The sequence below is a fragment of the Bombina bombina genome, chromosome 2, assembly GCF_027579735.1.
Source record: "Bombina bombina isolate aBomBom1 chromosome 2, aBomBom1.pri, whole genome shotgun sequence".
NCBI classification, from domain to species: Eukaryota; Metazoa; Chordata; class Amphibia; order Anura; family Bombinatoridae; genus Bombina; species Bombina bombina.
The window spans coordinates 1,380,584,832-1,380,600,678 of NC_069500.1; positions in this window are offsets into that span (position 1 = coordinate 1,380,584,832).

Here is a 15,847-nt window from a genome sequence, read left to right on the forward strand (position 1 = left end):
AGCCACGGCCATAGATAATTCAGTGGGGTCCATTTTTATGGCCCGTTTGTAATGTCAGCCGCTCTGGAATCAATCCGGGATGTAACCCAACTGCTAGCGTGAATTGAAAGCACACGCTAGCACACTGAGAAATATCCAGGACGTGACCCACTCAGGAAGCAGATTAGAAGATAACTAAAATGAATATTGTTCCAGAATGCAGGAAAGCCACAAAGGATAAAATGTCCCTTTAAGCAGTACAAAGAACAAAAAGGAAATGCTCTTACTTGAAGCTTCTGAAAAAAGGTCCTCTTTAGCAGGCTTGTAAAACAAAGGAAAAGTTCTCTTTTGCAGCTTGTAAAAGTAAAAGTCCCTTTTAAGCAGGTGTATAAAAAACAGAAAGGCAAAGTTCTCTTTTGCAGCTTGTAAAAGTAAATGTCCCTTTTTAGCAGGTTTAGAACAAACAGAATGGCAAAGTTTCCTTGTACAGCTTGTAAAAGTAAAAATGTCCCTTTAAGCAGGTTTATAACAGACAGAAAGGCAAAGTTCTCTTTTGCAGCTTGTAAAAGTAAAATGTCCCTTTAAGCAGGTTTATAACAGACAGAAAGGCAAAGTTCTCTTTTGCAGCTTGTAAAAGTAAAATGTCCCTTTAAGCAGGTTTTATTTATCAAAGAATAGGTTTAAAGATAAAGGCAAAAGCAAGGTCAGGCAGGCAGAAGTCGGCATCCAAATATCAGCAAAAGGTAGAGGCAAAAGACAAGGTCAGGCAAGCAGTAGTCGGCATCCAAGTATCAGCAAAAGGGTAAAGGCTACAGGCAAGGTCAGGCAGGCAGAAGTCAACATCCAAATATCAGCAAGTAGGGTTTAGGCATGAGGCTTGGTCAGGCAGGCAGAAGTCGGTACACAAAAGAACAGAATTGTTACGGTACTCACACTCCAAAGGGAAACAAACAAACGGGCCCCGATTCAGATCTCCCGCCGTGGTTTAAAGGCAGGAGCGTAACCGTCATCAGAGGGGTGTGTCGAGAAAGCGTCATGTTGCTAAGCAACATGACGTCAGACACACAGAGAAGTTCCGGGAGCCGCGGCGACACGGCGATGAACGGAGGTAATCATGACAGAGAAAACCTGTCAGGGTATTATTTTTCACAGATAAGTTATATAGACAGCACATCTAATTAGACAGGCAGAAACTTAAAGGGACACTGTACCCAAAATTTTTCTTTTGTGATTAAAAATTGAGCATGACATTTTAAGCAACTTTCTAATTTACTCCTAGGGCTCCATTTATCATTGTTTGGAGAAATCCGACTTTCAGTTCTCCCAGAAGTTCTCCGCAGCTCGCCCTCTGTGAGGCGCACTTGTGCGCCAATATTTATCAAAAAACTGGTCGTATTATACCGCTGTTTTCCAAAGTCGAGATGCGGCGTGTTAATGATAAATCTCGACTATATTATTCGATATGCGCCTAATTTACCATTCCATCTTCGTAAAAAAGCGCATATTTTTGGTATTTTCCTTTTTTATTACTGGATTCTAATAGCCATCCTTTTTAATAATGTTATATAATTGGTTAAAACATTTATATTTGTAATATGAATTGAACAAATTTCTATATTATTATTCTTTTTGGGGGTTTTTTTACAAACCACAACCTTTTACTACTATTCCACGTTATTTTTAACAGATGGCTTACATATTACAAAGTCATTTTTTTTGGTTTATCTACTTTACACTCCGCATGCAGACGTTTTTCTACTATTCAACGTTATTTTTAACACATGTCTTACTTATTACAAAGTCATGTATTTTGGTTTCTCTACATTACACACCCCATACAGACCTTTTAGGCCTCCATTTATCATGATAAATGGAGCCCTTACTATTATTCCACGTTATTTTAACACGTCTTACATATTACAAAGTCCTTATTTTTTTGTTTATCTACTTTAGACACCCCATACAGACCTTTTACTATTATTCTACGTTATTTTAGCACATGTCTTACAAAGTCTTGTTTTTTTGTCTTTTGTTTAGCTATTTTAGACACCCCATGCAGACCTTTAACTATTATTCCTTTTGATTTTCAACACGTCTTTTATCTTTACCAAATAATTTGTTTTTCTCTACCTACTTTACACAACCCCTCTAGACATTTCACTACTATTCTTTTCAAATTAACGTCTTACATTGACCTAATCTTACCCTTTCATTGATAAGATGTTTCAATATATTACACATTAACAACAATTGTTTATATTTGTTAAATAATATATGCATTTATTCTGTATATAAAAAAATAAAAAAATGTTGCTAGCACATTCATAAATTTTTAATAACACATAAATGAAAAAGTTACATTTTTTCATATTTCAGCCTCATTTTCCTGACTGCTGAGTAACTGCTTATCAGTCCAGTTTCAGCTTTAAGCAGGACTTCAAGGAGCTCTTTTTTGCTTATTACAATTTTTTTCATCATCCGGAACTAAAAAATAAAAAATATATATATTTATATTAAACATATATTTTTATTCTTTTGAATAGCATTTATAGACATGAGAGTAAAAAAAATATCTGTCAATGGAATTACCAACAGCAATAACATATATTTATTCATAAATGCTATAACACTTACCCCAGTTATAATATTGAGGTGACTGAGAGTCTTCATCGTGCACCTCTAAGTTTCTTATATTTTGTTGAGTTTCTTCAAAAAACAAAATTTTGATTACAATGTATTGATAATGTAACTTTAAGATATATCTATCTTACACTATATTTTTCTCTCTATCTATGTTATCTTTCAATTAATTTTATTTCTATATTTATATCTGTCTTTTTTGATCTATATACATATATCTATCTGTCGATATATATATATATATTAATATATCTATATATATATATATATATATAAAAAACTATGTGTGTTTGTGTTTTTATATATATATATATATATATATATATATAAATATATATATATAAACACATAATCACATAAACACATTAAACTATATTTGTGTATTAAAAAAAAATATATACACATATTAATAAAATTGATATATATATATGTGTGTATATATATATATATATATGCATACATATCTATTGTTTTATATATATATATATATATATATATATATATATATATATAATGTTTGTAGAATATATATATCACCACAAAAAAATTAAAAAAAATCACCTGATGTTCCTGGATGAACCTCATCTTCTTCATGGCCCTCCTCGTCCTCTTGTTCCAAATGTTCTTCATCTTGCCAACTATGCATAGTATCCTCAATTTCTGACTCTGTAGGCTCTACATGTCCTAAAATTATTATTAAAAATAAATTTATATTTATATAAAATATATATGTTAAAGAAATGTCAAAGAAATTTTTTTTAAATTACCTGCAATGTTATCCATATCTTCTTCTCCTTGCTCATCCATTGGATTATTATTTGGAGTGCTATTATCTATAGCATTATAAAAAAAGTTAAAAGATAAATTTAGTTTAATACCTGGCTTAGAATGTTTTTTTTTTTTTTAAATTACAGTTACATTTTTTATACCTGTGTCTTGAGTCCTATCTTTATCCATAAAAACTGTGGGCAATGGGTCTGATTCCCCTTCAGAACTAGAATTGGTATCAATGGGAAGAAGGTACCTTGGAGCTCTTCTTCTTTTGACTATTAAATAATATAAAATACAAAATTTTTGAAAATATATTCTTAAAAATCCATACACACAAAAACTTTGTCTGAAAATCCTATAAAAACTTGATTCATTCACACTTTATCTTCAGTCAATGGTAATCTTTTAATCCTATTATTGTTTAACTTGTTTATCTTATTGAAACTATTTCAATTAAAAACTATACATTTTTAAAACTTAAGATTATATAATTAAACTATATTTCTATCTATATTGCTTACATTTTTTAAGATAACTCTTTATCAAAGTGCGCATTTTAGATTGCCTCCGGTACAAGTCGTTATATCTTTTCAGACATTGTTTCCTCGTTCGTTTTTGCCCAGATACTCTCCTTACTCTTTGCACCATTTCACAGAGAATTCGGTTTCTTGTGTCCTGGTCCAAAGTGAAAATCCCTTTCCTTTTTTTTGGAAAATATTTATCCATAGTATAAGAAATAATCAATAATTCTCCAATAGAGAACTTCTTGGATCGTGGCATTTTCTAAATATTATTCAATCTCTACTCACTGACGGGACTAATTTTGTGTTTTTAAATGCACAATTTTGTAAGCTAATACCTATTTTTACAAATAGCACTCAATTGGATACATATTTTGGCAAACATTATCAAAATTCGTATTTTTGTATACAACATGATGTTTTTTTTTATCCATTATAATAACAATGAAACATTGTATAGAACTGCGCCACAACAGCACTATTTTTTTGGCAACATTAACAAATGTTACATGTATCCGTTGATAAGGTGAAATAAAAGTAAAGATACATATAACAATGTAATGATATTTAAATTTAATATTGTTATTCATAACCAAATTATCTTTATTTACATGTAAAATTGTTATTAAAAACAAAAATGGAAATCCAGGTATTCCATATGAAATATAAACTGCGACATAGTGATCTTTCCAGAACATCATACAGTATACGCCCCTTTTCATCAACTACATTTAGATACTTTTTTGGAAACCGTTATAAAAGAAAACTTTATTTAGTTTGTATCAAAACTTTAGTTATTTTGTGCGCTCTTTTGTATCTCATTTTTACAATGGCATCTGCCCAAGCTGGAAAGACCAAAAGCGGGAGAAGTATCATGTTCACTCATCGGCAAAATTGTATTTTGGTCGAATCTGTTATCGAACACTACAATGAAATCATTGGGTACCAAGCCAGAACTGTAAACCCACAGAGAAAGAGAACAATTTGGACACAAATCAGTAGATCTGTTTCAGCTGAAGGAAGTTTTCCTAAGGATGTGCGGGCTTGTCGGAAGAGAGTAACTGATATTAGAAAAAACATAAAGAAAAAGGTTTGCAGGGAAAAGCAATCTGCCAAAGGAACCGGTGGAGGCCCTGGATATAGGGCCGAATTAACAGACTTTGAACAGATGCTTTATGCAAGGATGGGTGATGCCGTTGTGGTTGGCCTGGATGTCCCAGCAGACACTATGGATTTTAGAGGTAAGTTAAATGTAAACGACACCCAAATTTTGTTGTTCATGATTTAAAAAAAGAGAATGAAAAATTATATATTTTTATGATTGAAATCTATTATGTAATTATTTCGATTCAATAGATATTCCTTTATGGAAAGTATATGTAGATATGCTCACTATCTCTTTAATTTTGTAGATTTCTGCTATTGGATCTTAAAATTGTGATTAGTTTACATTTTTATTTGAAAAATAAGGATTATGGAGAAAATGGAGGCATGAACTATAATAAAAGTAGTATGAGAATAGTACTAGAGAGCGCAGGAAGATACACCAAACTCCTAAAAATACCTATGGGTCCCCAACTAGGTAGCAGAAATGAACATATGAGTGAAAAAATAGAAAGGAGCGCTAAAAGCTAAAGGTGCTAAATGTATTGATGTGATATTTATTAGAAAAAGAAATAAACAAATTAGATGTATGTCTAAAGAAACATAGATTTATTCACATTAGGTGATATAAAATTGTAAAAACGGACGTCTCCGTAAATAAAAACAATTTCTACAATAAAGTTGCCATCATTTGATATAAGAAAAGACTTGCAATATAAAGTTCAGTCCAAATCCGCACTTAACTTTTAAATCGGGAGTTGGTTTGTTAGCAAGGCAGGGGCTTACCCAAACGAGTGCACAGTCAGTCTGCTCCGTGATTCGTTGTACGGCCGTAATGACGTCACTATTGGGGGCGCTGTCTTGAAAACACTTACTGATTGGTGTAAATGCGATGTTAGTAGGTTACACTGTTTCTTGGCTTCTTTTGCTCCAATACAGCGTTCAAATGAAGAGAATGATCCTGCACTTAGTGCCAAATAGCACGCAGGATAACCAATCCAAAAGTGTGGTATCAAGTGGTGTCCAGAGATGACCCGTTACAGGTCTAGTGGCAAGTTGGAAATGGCTAACAGTGTTAGCAGGTAGCTTTGGTTTATCCCAAATCCAAGGACGTAGTAGGAGTAATGTCCAGAAATGACCCGTTACGGTCTAGTGGTAAAATCAGAAATGGCTAACAGTGTTAGCAGTATGGCTCACTTTTAAATGGCAAGTGTTAGCTTAGGTGTAGTTGCAGTACATCAACGCGTTTCTCCCTCTGCAGGGCTTTTTCAAGACAGCGCCCCCAATAGTGACGTCATTACGGCCGTACAACGAATCACGGAGCAGACTGACTGTGCACTCGTTTGGGTAAGCCCCTGCCTTGCTAACAAACCAACTCCCGATTTAAAAGTTAAGTGCGGATTTGGACTGAACTTTATATTGCAAGTCTTTTCTTATATCAAATGATGGCAACTTTATTGTAGAAATTGTTTTTATTTACGGAGACATCCGTTTTTACAATTTTATATCACCTAATGTGAATAAATCTATGTTTCTTTAGACATACATCTAATTTGTTTATTTCTTTTTCTAATAAATATCACATCAATACATTTAGCACCTTTAGCTTTTAGCGCTCCTTTCTATTTTTTCACTATAATAAAAGTAATCTAGTCAGTTTTATAACTATCTATTGTCTATCTAAATCTATCTAAATATTTGAAATTGTGTTTTTATCTATAATTATTCAAATTTAATACAAGTATATTTATATTATTTAGAGCAAGAAGATGAGGGACGTCAGGAAGAGGAGATTGATGCACAAGAGGATCAACCTTTGGAAAATGAATTCACCTCACAAGACCAAGAACCCTCCACATCCACAGTACAAAGAGAAGAAGGGGAGAGTAAGTGATTTGTAAAAAAACAACCAATAGTTGTTATATATTTTAATAACAATTAACAACCAGATGAGCACTGATGATAACTTGTGGGCTAATGTATATTTTGATTGTATAAATCGATGCTGTTGATATTCTAATATTATTTTTATGTTGTTGTAGGTGTTCATGCATTACTACAAACCATGCAGGACAATTCTATATTATTATTCGAGGGTAGGTTGTCTTCTAATTGTCATGTTAATTTTTTGTTTTTTTATGAATGTAACCTATTAATAATACATATTTTCCATGTCATACAGAAGATCAGGTTGAAATCAATTTGGAACCTCTGGTTGAGGATTCTGTATGTCCAGAAGATGAGGATGAGACTCAGATTGAGGGACACACATCAGAGGGACCAACACCACCAAATCTAGAAACTCCTCAGAATATCATGGTCAATGACTCTGAGGAAGATGAAAGACCAGAACAATTGATAAACCCAGAAGATGTCACAGGCAGGGGAAATGATATACAAAACCTCACAGACATGGCATTGGGGTTCAGGAATGAGCAAAGTGCATTTTTTAAAGAACTGATCAGATTACAAGAAGAAAGAAATGCAATTTTAAAAGCTGATTCAGAATTTAAGAGGGATTATTCCAAAAAGAAATTAGAAATTTTGAATCGAAGATTTCCTACTCAATAATTAATTATTAATATTTCTTGTTTTTGCACTTTAATGTTCAAATTGTTTTCATGTTGAAAAGTTAAACACTAGAATTTGGTTACAGTTTAAGTTATTTTTGAAAAAATGTTACATGCTTCCAAAGTGTTCAAGTATTTGTTATTACAATAAAAATGTTATTTAAAATTAAAAAAACAATTAAGGCTGTTTGTTTGTTCAAAAAAATGTATTAAAAGAATAAAAACTAAATTGTTTTATTAACAAATAAACACAACTTTTTTTTCCATCTGTCTGATTATAAAACAGTAGTGAGGATTATTATTGTCCAATTTTCAAACAACTCCTGTGTTATCCGTGGTTTCTGTAATACAATGTTAAAAGATAATTAGAAATTCAGAAATATAATACTAATTCTTTGCCCCCCCCCCCAAAAAAAAAATAATAACTTACATGAAAAATATCTCTCAATAATTTCCATACGGTTTTGAACACCGGCCCTAGTAGTGTGCCTGTTTAATATGTGTTTGGGGACATAGATGTCATCTGGTTGATCCTCAAGACACAAATCATCTTGGTTACCTTGAGATATTGCAATATTATGTAACATGCAGCATACTAAAATAATGTCATTGCACTTCTCTGGTGAGTATTGCAAGTCTTCCCCTGACCTGTCCAACACACGAAATCTCATCTTCAACACACCGGAGGTTCTCTCAATAGCACTTCTTGTACTACGGTGTGACTCGTTGAATTTGATCTCTGCACGTGTATGGGGCGATGGTACTGGTGTCAAGAAGCCAAGGCCTACACGGATAACCACTGTCACCTACAAATAAAAAAATAAAAAAAAATATTACATTGGAATAACAATCTATATGCACTTTTAGCAATACAGAAATTAATGAAATAAATAATAACATAAATGAAAAGATCATAAAATTAATTTTCACAAAAAAAAAGGTCTAAAGTGTATATACATCTAACTACAAATCTATGTCCTTCAAAGTTGAAAACCAAAATTAAACATAAAAACAATAACACCAAAAAATATAAAGTTAAACTCACCCAATAGCCAACCATGGGGCATGTCTCCACGTTCAAACAATGTAAATAATGCTGATTGTTTGAGGATATGGTAATCGTGGCAGGAACCTGGAAATCCTGAACGCACAGCCCAAATTTTTAGGTTGGCATCACAAACAGCCTGAACATTCAGTGAATGGAAGCTTTTTCTATTCCTGTATTGCTCCTCCCTTAAAGCTGGTGGTCTTAAAGCTATGTGGGTGCAATCAATTGCACCAAGAACATTAGGCATACCAGCTACTTGATAAAAGGATGCCTTAACTGTGTGCCATTCTTGCACATTCCTGGGTACAAAAATAAAATTCTTCAGATGTTTCAAAACTGCTTTTAAAACAATTCTTAGATGCCTGCAAAATGAAGGCTGGCTAATGCCCACCACAGCACTAGAGACTGCCTGAAATGAACCAGTTGACAAGAAATGCAAAACTGCTAATAATTTTAAAAGTCCAGGTATCGTCCTTTTTCTTCTTGTCCTAGGGTCTATGTCATTTTGGATCAGAGAGTAAAGATTTATAATACTCTTTCTATTTATACGAAATCCTTGCTTTATCTCCTTATCAGACAATGCCTGTAGTCCACACCGGGGTAAAAAAACTCTAGGCACTCTTTGGCGTCTCCGTATGGGCATATTACCATCAGCAAGACGATTTTCACGGCCCCTTGCCAAAGAAATAGCAGCCAACAGCAGAAAATATTCCATCTTCTCTCTCACAAAAAATGAAGTAAATGAAATGTTCTCCTCAGTGGATATGGAGAACTTTGGAGGGCGTAATTGTAGGAGAATATTAGGTTCTCCCATGGCGCAAAAAAGTGATAAATATGAAATTTGGCGATCTGTTAGTCGATTTGATGAAAATACGACCGAAAAAGCGCTGTTTTAAGCTTCAATCGGCGCACATGTGCGCCTTGGCGAGATAGAATAGAGTGGTCGGATTTTTCGGTCGAAAATCAGTTTTTTTGGTCGTATTTTGTTTTAATACATAGGAGAGAATTTACGCTGGCGTATTTATAGGCGTAAATGTGGGAGAATTGCAATGATAAATGGAGCCCCTATTATCACATTTTCTTCATTCTCTTGGTATCTTTATTTGAAATGCAAGAATGTAAGTTTAGATGCCGGCCCATTTTTGGTGAACAACCTGGGATGTCCTTGCTGATTGGTGGATAAATTCATCCACCAATAAAAAAGTGCTGTCCAGAGTACTGAAATAAAAAAAAACTTAGATGCCTTCTTTTTCAAATAATGATAGCAAGAGAACGAAGAAAAATTGATAATAGGAGTAAATTAGAAAGTTACTTAAAATTGCATGCTCTTTCTGAATTGCAAAAGAAAAAATTTGGGTTCAGTGTCCCTTTAAAAAACAAAAAAATCCCTATTCCCTCCTATCATTGGAGCTCTGTTCTTTTCCCCTATTATACAATTCCATAGAATTACAGAGGAAAGCATCTTTCTGGCATAATTATGAGCATTACGTTAGTGACCCTTCTCTGCGCCACTGTCGTGACTACAAGTATCCAAGGCACAATTCTGCTGCATGACTCCTCCCTGTAATGAGTGCATGGGTTAGAGAGCTGAGAGACTGGAACCAGTAGTGGCAGTGCAAGCTCAGCGCACCCTCTGACTTCTGACTCCATTCTCAATTTAAAAAAAATCATTGACAGTAAAGGAGCTTTTCTCACTTATTATAATAAAAAATACTTATATCATTGTAAACTTTTTATTCCTCCAGAATGTATATGTCATAGATTATAATTATCCAATATTAAATACATTAGCCATTCAAACTGAAAACCCAACCCCCCTCCTTTCCAAGGCTCAGTTCCTGTGGGCATCTAAGTGGAGCAATCCTTTCAGTAGGACTTTTAGTAGAGATGGTAGTTGTTTTCTCAAGGGATTAGGCTAAGTACCAGCTAAGCACCATTTTATATCTGTAGGGAACAATTGTTTCCTCAAGATATAGAATGTTTTATATTTGTATCCCCACTTCCCTCCATCAAATCTCTTTGGGAACTTGGCTTTGCTTTCTAATTTTATGAGACTTTCTTCTCTCAGGTGTTAATACAACTAATCCAATAGGAGGAAAAAAATCTTCATGGTACAAAGAGGAAGGGCCAGGGCCGTCTTTAACACAGGGCAAAAGGGGCAGCTGCCCAGGGTCCAGTCTTTGTTGAGGGGCCCAAGAGTCCTAAAAAAAAAAAATTGTTTTTTTTGGTTCATGCCAGACTGCTGATGTCATGTGATATGGGGGACACACACAGTCAGTCCTAATACTGTCACAGTCAAAAGTTCTCTGCTTATATTTATTTGTGAGAAACTGTGCCAGACCGTGCCGCTGTCATGTGACATGCCAAGCTAGTGCCATGTGCTGTTTAAGATGTGCACTGTGCAGCAATGAATGCTAAGCCTTAACTCGGCATCCAGCCAATCCCACTGCATCAGAAAAGATCCTGCTATGGTTACCACTGTTACGAGGTAACTGCTCTGGTGGTGGGGATTGTTTCTGGGTAGGGCTTACTGTAGGTGCATGCAGCAGAAAGCTGGAGCGGCAGGCACGTGAGGATTTGAGCATCTGTGCAGCTGCACACACTGCTCTCTTCAGTCTTGAGGCTGTGTGACTCATCTCACACTGTATCCATGCAGCCTTGGGCAGACAGCATCCAGTCTGCTGGTCCCCTTAGCCCTGCTCTTTCTGTTGTGGCCCTAAGATCAACTAACTGAAGTTCGTTAGGGGAACAGTGCTTTGTAGAAAGATGTCAGTGGGAAGAATAAGTAAGTGCACACATGCCGATCCCCCATGCAGCATTGTTTACTGCAGGGTGAGAGGGAACTTGTTCCTAGCAAAGAAGTGACATGTACTGCTGTGGCTGATGTATAGTGTCATACTGATACTTCACACATTAAGGTAAGGTTTATTTTTATAGTTTTTTTTTCACTCTGTCTCATATTTTACAGCTTCCCATAGTAGTTCTGCTGTTCCAGTCAGTAAACTTATATTTGTATGTACCTCCATGCTTCCTCCTCAGTCTTTACCTTGTTTTGCACCTGTTAACTGCCCTAAATCTCTTTAACCAGCTAACATCACACCAGAATCACATTTAAAAGCATATTAAATTATTTCCACAGTGGAGGAATTTATATATTTATTTACTTATTAGTACTGCTTAGGTCCAATTTCACATATTGCAATTTATTTCATTTTTTTTTAAATAATTACATTTTTTTTTATAAAAACAGAATTTATGTTTACCTGATAAATTTCTTTCTCCTACGGTGTATCCCGTCCACGGCTTCATCCTTACTTGTGGGATATTCTCAATCCCTACAGGAAGTGGTAAAGAGAGCACACAGCAGAGCTGTCCATATAGCTCCCCTCAGGCTCCGCCCCCCCAGTCATTCAACCGACGGTTAGGAGAAAAAGGAGAACCATAGGGTGCAGTGGTGACTGTAGTTTACAAAAAATAAATTTAAACCTGACCAAAATGCCAGGGTGGGCCGTGGACCGGATACACCGTAGGAGAAAGAAATTTATCAGGTAAACATAAATTCTGTTTTCTCCTACATTGGTGTATCCGGTCCACGGCTTCATCCTTACTTGTGGGAACCAATACCAAAGCTTTAGGACACGGATGAAGGGAGGGAACAAGTCAGGTAACCTAAACGGAAGGCACCACTGCTTGCAAAACCTTTCTCCCAAAAATAGCCTCCGAAGAAGCAAAAGTATCGAATTTGTAAAATATGGCAAACGTATGCAGTGAAGACCAAGTCACTGCCTTACAAATCTGTTCAACAGAAGCCTCATTCTTGAAAGCCCATGTGGAAGCCACAGCTCTAGTAGAGTGAGCTGTAATTCGTTCAGGAGGCTGCCTTCAAACAGTCTCATAAGCCAACCGGATGATGCTTTTCAGCCACATCAAGATTGTGTAACAGACGTTCCTTGTTAGAAACTGGATTAGGACACAGAGAAGGAACAACTATTTCCTGGTTGATATTCTTATTGGAAACCACTTTTGGAAGAAAACCAGGTTTGGTACGTAAAACGACCTTATCTGTATGAAACACCAGACAGGGTGAATTACACTGCAAAGCAGACAATTCAGAAACTCTTCTAGCAGAAGAAATAGCTACTAAAAACAAAACTTTTCAAGATAGTAACTTAATATCTATGGATTGTAGAGGTTCAAACGGAACCCCTTGAAGAACTGAAAGAACTAAATTTAGACTCCATGGAGGAGCCACAGGTCTGTAGACAGGCTTGATTCTGACTAAAGCCTGTACAATCGCCTGAATATCTGTCATGGCTGCCAGACGCTTGTGTAACAAAACAGACAGAGCAGATATCTGTCCCTTTAAAGAACTAGCTGACAGATCTTTCTCCAATCCTTCTTGGAGAAAAGATAGTATCCTTGGAATCCTAATCTTACTCCATGAGTAACCCTTGGATTCGCAACAGCAAAGATATTTCCGCCATATCTTATGGTAAATTTTCCTGGTGACAGGCTTTCTAGCCTGGATCAGAGTATCTATAACTGATTCTGAAAACCCACGCTTAGCTAGAATCAAGCGTTCAATCTCCAAGCAGTCAGTTGCAGAGAAAACTAGGTTTGGATGTTCGAATGGACCTTGAATTAGAAGGTCCTGCCTCAAAGGCAGCTTCCATGGTGGAACTGATGACATATTCACCAGGTCTGCATACCAAGTCCTGCGTGGCCACGCAGGAGCTATCAGAATTACCGAAGCCTTCTCCTGTTTGATCCTGGCTACTAGCCGGGGGAGAAGGGGAAACGGTGGAAAGACATAAGATAGATTGAACGACCAAGGCGCTACTAAGGCATCTACCAATGTCGCCTTGGGATCCCTGGACCTGGACCCGTAACATGTAACTTTGGAGTTCTGACGTAACGCCATCAGATCCAGATCTGGAATGCCCCATAGCTGGGTCAGCTGAGCAAAAACTTCCGGGTGGAGTTCCCACTCCCCCGGATGGAAAGTCTGACGACTCAGATAATCTGCTTCCCAGTTGTCCACTCCTGGGATATGAATTGCTGATAGATGGCAGGAGTGATCCTCTGCCCATTTGATGATCTTGGAAACCTCCCTCATCGCCAGGGAAATCTTTGTTCCCCCCTGATGATTGATGTACGCTACAGTCGTCATGTTGTCCGACTGAAATCTGATGAATTTGGCCTCCGCTAGTTGAGGCCATGCCTGGAGCGCATTGAATATCGCTCTCAATTCCAAAATGTTTATCGAGAGAAGAGATTCTTCCCGGGACCATAGACCTTGAGCCTTCAGGGACTTCCAGACCGCGCCCCAGCCTAAGAGGCTGGCGTTGGTCGTGACAATGATCCACTCCGGTCTTCGGAAAACTCATTCCCTGAGACAACCACCAGAGGAGTGAGTCTCTGGTTTGCTGGTCCATCTGAATCTGGGGAGACAAATCTGCATAATCCCCATTCCATTGTTTGAGCATGCACAGTTGCAATGGTCTTAAATGAATTCGAGCAAAAGGAACCACGTCCATTGCCGCAACCATTAGTCCTATTACCTCCATGCACTGAGCTATGGAGGGTTGAGGAATGGATTGAAGAACTCGACAAGTGTTCAAAAATTTTAATTTCCTGACCTCTGTCAGAAAGATTTTCATTTCTACCGAGTCTATTATTGTTCCCAGGAAGGGAACCCTTGTGAACGGGGACAGATAACTTTTTTCTATGTACACCTTCCACCCGTGAGACCTTAGAAAGGCTAGAACAATGTCCGTATGAGCCCTTGCTTTGTGAAAGGACGACGCTTGTATTAAAATGTCGTCTAGGTAAGGTGCTACTGCAATGCCCCTTGGCCTTAGCACCGCTAGAAGGGACCCTAGCACCTTTGTGAAAATTCTGGGAGCAGTGGCCAATCCAAAGGGAAGAGCCACGAACTGGTAATGCTTGTCCAGAAAGGTGAACCTTAGAAACTGATGGTGATCTTTGTGGATAGGAATATGCAGGTACGCATCCTTTAAGTCCACGATAGTCATATATTGACCCTCCTGGATCATTGGTAAAATTGTCCAAATGGTTTTTTGAATGATGGAACTCTGAGGAATTTTTTTAGGATATTTAAATCCAGAATTGGCCTGAAAGTTCCTTCCTTTTTGGGAACTACAAACAGGTTTGAGTAAAATCCCAGTCCTTGTTCTGCTGTTGGAACTGGGTTTATCACTTCCATTTTTAAAAGGTCTTCTACGCAATGTAAGAATGCCTGTCTCTTTATCTGGTCTAAAGATAAGCGAGACATGTGGAACCTTCCCCTTGGAGGAAGGTCCTTGAATTCTAGAAGATACCCCTGAGAGACAATTTCTAGTGCCCAGGGGTCCGGAACATCTCTTGCCCAGGCCTGAGCAAAGAGAGAAAGTCTGCCCCCTACTAGATCTGGTCCCGGATCGGGGGCTACCCCTTCATGCTGTCTTGGTAGCAGCAGCAGGCTTTTTGGCCTGTTTACCCTTGTTCCAGCCTTGCAATGGTTTCCATGCTGGTTTGAGCTGGGGTGCGTTACCCTCTTGCCTAGTAGCTGTAGAGGTAGAAGCCGGTCCGTTCCTGAAATTGCGAAAGGAACGAAAATTAGACTTATTTTTAGCTTTGAAAGGTCTATCCTGTGGAAGGGCATGGCCCTTTCCCCCAGTGATATCTGAAATAATTTCTTTCAACTCTGGCCCGAATAGGGTCTTACCCTTGAAAGGAATACTAAGCAATTTTGTTTTGGACGACACATCCGCCGACCACGATTTTAGCCAAAGCGCCCTACGCGCCACTATTTTTCGCCGCAGCTGCAGTGGTTACAGGATTAATGCAAGAAATTGGTTGAAGAAGAAAACCTTGTAATTTTTTATCCATAAGATCTTTGAAAGCGCAACTGTCTTCTATTGGTATAGTTGTGCGCTTAGCTAGCGTTGAAACTGCCCCCTCTACCTTAGGGACCGTCTGCCACGCGTCCCTTCTGGGGTCAACAATGGGGAACATTTTCTTAAATATAGGAGGGGGAACAAAAGGTACACCTGGCTTCTCCCATTCCTTATTCACTATATCCGCCACCCTCTTAGGTATCGGAAACGCATCAGTGTGTACTGGGACCTCTAAGAATTTATCCATTTTACACAATTTTTCTGGGACCACCAAAGGGTCACAATCATCAAGAGTAGCTAGGACCTCCTTAAGTA